Source organism: Dermacentor variabilis, chromosome 4 (assembly GCF_050947875.1).
Source record: "Dermacentor variabilis isolate Ectoservices chromosome 4, ASM5094787v1, whole genome shotgun sequence".
Taxonomy (NCBI): domain Eukaryota; kingdom Metazoa; phylum Arthropoda; class Arachnida; order Ixodida; family Ixodidae; genus Dermacentor; species Dermacentor variabilis.
Window position 1 is genome coordinate 16,346,447 of NC_134571.1, and position 6,170 is coordinate 16,352,616.

Here is a 6,170-nt window from a genome sequence, read left to right on the forward strand (position 1 = left end):
CCCTGATGCGGCGACACAGGCCCTACACTCTTTCACATCTCGTGGGGGTGCGGGGGAAAACCTCAACACTTAAAGACGCCCAGCACGTCATTTGAGTGGTGGAAAGTACAGCTGACAGGCGACACCCTGGCGGGACAAGAAGTTCTCGTCCAGCAAGTACGTCGAGTAGCCATGGCCAGTCGAGTCCTGGAATGAGGACACCACCCACTCGACCTCAAGCGCAACGACCTTGATGGTCCAAATAAATGTTTTAGAGCGCAGCTCTTTGGCGTCCGTTCCTGGGTTTCGCGTCGTCGTCGGCGTTGTCGTCGGCCTCGTAACCAGCTCCGCCCCCCTTTCATCCCCCCAGCGCTAGCAGCGACCGACTGATACCGCTGGATGCCGCTGACGCCGCTAGAGAGTCAAGATAACGTGACTGCATAGAACACCGTCGCCGCCATGCAGAAAGAGGAGGAAAGGGTCCCCCCCCCCCCCTGTTCTTGTGTGGCGGATAGGGTGCTCTTCAGTTGCCGACGCGCCGGTTATTTCACGTAGGCCCGGGCACGTCGACGAATACGTGACCACCTTCCCACGGCTAGACCTGGTTCTTAGCGCTGCGGAAGCGAGGGTATCATATTGTTTGTGTCGGCATCGGCGGCGTTGTCCCTGAAACCAACTCCGCAGCTGGGGTTGACTCACTATCGGCGTCAGCGGCATCAGTCAGTCGCTGCTATCTCTTCCCTCCTCCCTTTATCGTGTTGTCCGCTTGCTGCGCGCGCTTCTGCCCCCATCGTTTGCCGCTGGGTGTACACGCCGCCCCCCTCCCCCCTCTTCCTGCGAGTCTCCGGTTGTCAAAGCGCCGGCTCGAACTTAATTCCTTTCTTCGCTCCTCCTCCAATGCAACCCCTGTGCGGTGGCAATCAGAGAGCCAGATCGGTGGCGGCGGATCTGTATATGTGCACCGCCCGAGCCGAAATTGCCGCTGCCGTTCGCCACTGCGAAATTATCTGCCAGTTCTTTCTGAGCCATGAGCGAGATGACCGATGGAAGTCCTCCGTCTGCTGCTGCTGCTGCGGCTGCTAAACGAGCTGCCAGAGCAGAGGCCCAGCGCCGTCGCCGTCAGAATCCAGAGGTGCGTGCCGCCGAAGCAGAAGCTTACCTAGTGGAGTCTTTGTTAAAGGAATACGTGTGAAAAATAAAAAAAAATTCTGTGATAGCGCATACATGTGTTGCTCGATTTCTTTGCCTCAATCTATCGAAAAGGTGAAACAGCTTATTTGCTGCGCTCAAATTTCGCATTAGGAAGTAACGTAGTCGTCGGTAATTTTTTTTTCTCTCTCTCTCTCTCTTTCTCTGGGCATCGCTTTTACCAATGCCTACGCGTTCCGCATAGGGATGACCGACACCACATCATGTGGCGGTTGCGGCAACGCGGAAAGAATTCGGCATGTTTTTTGCTGCGTGTCTCATATGTGCGATAGACGGTGTAAAAGAGAATTGTCCTTCATGTACGTAATAACCCTAAATGTAGGTAATAACCCCAAACGGGGTCTTGAAGGAATTACAGTGACATAAAGTCGGACGATAAAGAAATTCTGGGCTTTGCGCTGTTTTGATAGGTAAGGCCAGATACACATGCATCGGTTTCAAAATTAAGAAGCCTTGGTCGAACTCTTTTATGTTCGTCTGATATCAGTTTAGGCTGTCTCTCCAAGCTGTGCACTGAAGGCTCCACAGTGCCGCATGCAACACTAGGGAGCGACAGGGTTCGCTCAGGATTCGCCTGCAAGCGCGCATGGGATAGTCCCCGAGCTAAGCGCTTTATATCACGTGAGTGGCAGAGCCACCTGCGTAAACTACATAGAGCGATACATGCACAAAGCAGATGCGAGGTCTTCAGCGTACGCTGTGCGTGTGAGGAAAAAAATTAAGTAAGATAACTGCATCCGGTGCGGGAGTACGAGCAACGGAAGGACTCACTCAAACATGTAGATATAAATACCCTGTCGAATGCTATTTCAAATCAGCACAGGAAGTTGTCCTGAATTTATGGAACGCATTTCGAGTTTAGGTGTAATAGTCTGTTTCCACTCGACCGGTTGCTTCATTTTTAGTGCCAGAGGACGCTCCTACGCTTTTATCGCCCAGCGTCGTCCTCTTGGGATGCTAAGAAAATGGGACAACATCAGAAATGACAAGTGAAGCACGTATGCGCCACTGCTCCTCTAAGTGTTACACTGAGAACTTTACGAAGCTCAAGCTCGGGAATTTTCGCCCTGCTGATCTCGACAGGAAATATGCCAAGGCACCCAAAGCATGCACGCTTCGACATTTTCGGGTCTCGCGCACTCCCGCCTCGTGACATGCTCGTCCCGAAATATGTGCATTCCGTCCCTTCAATTTTGCTTCCATCGCTCCCTAGGCTGTGTGCAGCTTCACTGCAGAGTGCTTATAAGCTAATACAAAACCTAACCACTAAAGCAACGTTATTATCAAACGAGAAAAATGGGAAATATACTTCAGGCTTCCTGGCCACCTTAGACTGGAAACCAATAGACAATGTGCTTAAAGCTCTAAAAACAACGGCACTAGCTGCTAAGTAGAACACATGTAGAACACAGTATTGATGCTGTGCTATCGGTGGTCTCCCCACTGCGGCAAGACCACGCTGAAAATCACATCATCTATAACAAGCATAGGGAAATTGTATTGACCTTGGCAATTTTATATGCTCTCGGGTTAGTGCATGGCGTTACGACGTTGCCGTGTTAGCGTACGGCGCAGCATTGTATGGCATTGCGCTGCTAAGCACGAGGTCGCGGGCTCGATTCCCGACTGCAGAGGCCGCATTTCAATGCAGGCAAAATGCAGGAACGCCCGCACGTTGGGTGCTCGCTAAAGGACCCAAAGTGGTCAAAATAATCCAGAGTCCCTCACTCCGTCGTGCTCATAATCAAATCATGACTTTAGCACGTGAGAACTCAGAATTTTTTTTTACCGATAAGGAGGCCACATATCAAGGCAGAAAAGAAAGCGTGGGGACAGCATTGTCCCTGTCTGTATACAGAATGGTCGCAGCACCCCACATTGCGAATGATACAGCGCAGCTGCGCACTAAAACTCAGCTACCAAGGTAAATGTACCTAGTATCCAAGCTTCCATAGAAGCCTATACCTTCAACACATGGCGGTTCATTGGCGGTTCATGGGGCTTAGTGCCACATGCGTGACGAGATAACACTTCCGGCGGAAGAAAAAATAATGTGACGCCATAACCGTTAAAAACAGAAGTGACGTCATGTTTGTTCTCAAGGGCGCGAAATTTGTTTTGGCGGCCTGCTACTAGAGATACATTTTCGAATGCCCCACAATTTGGCTCGATGGACGTTTCCAGCTTTCAGTGCGGAAAGTGCTGCCGCAAAAGAGCAACCGTACGGATGTCGAAATCACACGCCTGCACGAATATATTTTCTTTGCAGGCTGACGGAAGCTTTGGGTGTAGCGCGCTGGTTGCAATGTCAGACGCCAAGCCCGTCGGAAAGCGCAGCCGTACGAAAACAGCCAAAGTAAACCATTACGGGGTGGTCGTAACTCACTACTTTTGACTGAAGACGTTAAAAAACGATGAAACTATCCGTGAAACCCGAGTTCAGACAATGTTTGACAAGAAAATGAACACCGCGTGTGAAGGGGCGTATGTATAGGTGAATTTCACCAGTGCGCGTTTCGGCACACTTCAAGAGCTGCATTGCATTGCAAGTGATAGAGGCCTCAACGGCTCCTTTTTTTAGTGGGCGCTGAAAAATAGATATTTATTGTTAATGAAACAGTAAAACAGAGTTACATTTTCTTTACTCGGCACGGGTATATAAAGTTGATTAGGAATTTTATTCTTGTTGAACGAATCACATTCTCTCGCGCTTAAATTAAAAAAAAAAGCTTTTTCTCTCACATCGTTTCTTCCTTGCTCATATAGTCAAGCTCCGATAATCACACTTGCTGATGTCGATGACAATTAGTTCTGAACCGCTTTTCGCCCGAATCTTCGCAACCTATTCCGGCCTTGCAGTTACTATCAATCATACTGAAAGCAATGACCAGGAAAGTGCAGCGCGAAACGAAATACATCCTGTTTCCTTCCGCATGGGCAAAGGAACATGAAAGCCCGGGCAGAAAGTCGGGATCGTGCAAGGGAGGACACGTTTTAAGATCAAGTCACACAAAATACAGCAGCTGAAGTTGTAGTTTGAAAACGATGTATACCACGTGAAGCTTAAGCACATGAATGTAACCGCAAGGTCGGGGTTGTAAAAGTTGTACGTATTCACAGAGCAATAAGAACTAGAGCCCCTGTTATTTTTACGACGGGGGACAAACTACATGGTTTCCTTAATATTTTGCTTGCAGATGTGGCAGTAACTTTTGAAAAGCGAAGCGTGCGCATAGCTCTTTGCGTCGAAGTCAGAGCACGTGGAGTCAGCGCCCCTCGCTCCGCTTAGCGTGTTATTTTTTTTAATTCTTACTTTCCATTCTTCCGCCGGCTGTTTCCTTTTTGAACAGTAACATATCAGCCACATCTGGAGGCAAGCTATCAAAGTCAAGCTTTGGAACGCTCGGATATACCAGGTACGGAGTGGTGAGCCTTTATTCTGTAGGAGTAATTGTTGTTGGGCTAGTTGGCGCTTGCTTGACTACATGTTGTATCGAAAAGACACAATCCCAAAGAAGACACACAGACACACTGTTACACGCTCTACAAACAACGTTATTCCAAAGATAGCGAGATGCAGTATATACACCGTTCCCAATACGCAGGCGCTCCAGCTAGCTCGGGTAGACGGGCGAATATCAGAACTAGCAAGATCATTTCAAACACATAAGGAAAGTATACTCCGCATGGTACAAAACAACGCAAGTCTGACTTAGAACACTTGACAAATTCTAGTTGAAGGAGTTCATTTCAAACTGGATTTGAAAAGAGACGCCTGTCGATAAACGTAACATTGACAAACTGCGGAGCTGCATACGTCCTACAACAGGTAAAGCACGAAAGGATGACTAAGTGATAGTCAGTGATACCTACAGTTATAGAAATTCTGGAGAACGGTTGGCGTTGATTCTTTTTCGGTTTTCAATTGTCTTTGTATTCCTAGACTTCAGTTCGTACACCGAGTCGCACACGTCGAAACGGTGGGCTGAGTTGCTATCCACTCCGTTCGCTGTTTCACAAAACATCAACAAAAGACAAGATTCAGCGCAATGTTGCAACCTAAATGAAGAGAAGCTTGTTTGAGTTGGTTACGTAGCAGCAGTAGCGGATGAAGCGAGCGCAGCCTGTAGTGGCTAGCGGCCTGTGTCACTGTGGCACAGGCACTTTTTTTCTTTTATGTAAAACGCTTCCAGTAGCTCACGGGCAGTTTTGCCTTTGCGTCTGCCCGGGATCATTACATCATTAAATCTCGGCTGGCAAGCGCAGGGTTTACAGTGCGCTGAAAGATCCGCAATCAAGTCCTTCAACTTATTAGCGTGATCCTTCATGCGATCATTGACGTAGCGGATAGTTTGTCCTACATATGACTTTCCACAGGACAAGGGGATTTAATACACCACGCCGGCGGCGCACCGCATCTAAGGCATGACGGATTTTACTTGGCAGCCTACCTTAGAGCTGTCTAGTATGCGGGAACACAGTTGGACCAGCCCGTTCGTAGCGGAGAACACGACAAACTTGTGATCCGTACCTATTCACCTCTTCTTTCCAGTTGTGGCTCATCTTGTGCACATACGACACAACTTCGGCCTTTCGCCACTCCGATTACCGGCTCTTGCCTCATTCGTTGTCGTTGAGGCAACCGCTTTTAGATTCTGTTGTGTCAGAAGCGAATGAGGTTAGCCGGCTTTTGAAAGCCTAATTAACTGCTTATTATCACAACTGACGTGCATCTTGTGTTCACAAGGCCTCTTGAGCGCTGACCCCAAGCAGAACGCGGCTGGACGCAGCGCCTGTGACGTGTGTCCGTATTTCTTCTTTGTGATTGAGCTTTCGCGCAGCAATGCGTCGTTGGGTTTTATTTGTCCGTTCTAAGTTTACCTTCGTAAACAACCATTAAATTAGGAATGCACGTTTATGGACTATGGAATCTGTTTCAGAGAAAAATAGTGAACATATTGTTTCAGAATTGAAACTGGAGA

At 48.5% G+C, this 6,170-nt stretch overlaps 1 protein-coding gene across 1 annotated transcript in view; it reads left to right on the forward strand.

Moving 5' to 3' along the window:
* Positions 1–4,541: 4,541 nt before the first annotated feature.
* Positions 4,542–6,170, forward strand: part of LOC142578716 (cytochrome P450 18a1-like) — a 51,052-nt gene continuing 49,423 nt past the window's right edge. Inside the window, exon 1 of the mRNA XM_075688218.1 lies at positions 4,542–4,604. The gene's annotated coding sequence lies outside the window, so the exon portion shown is untranslated. The remainder of the gene's footprint in view (positions 4,605–6,170) is intronic.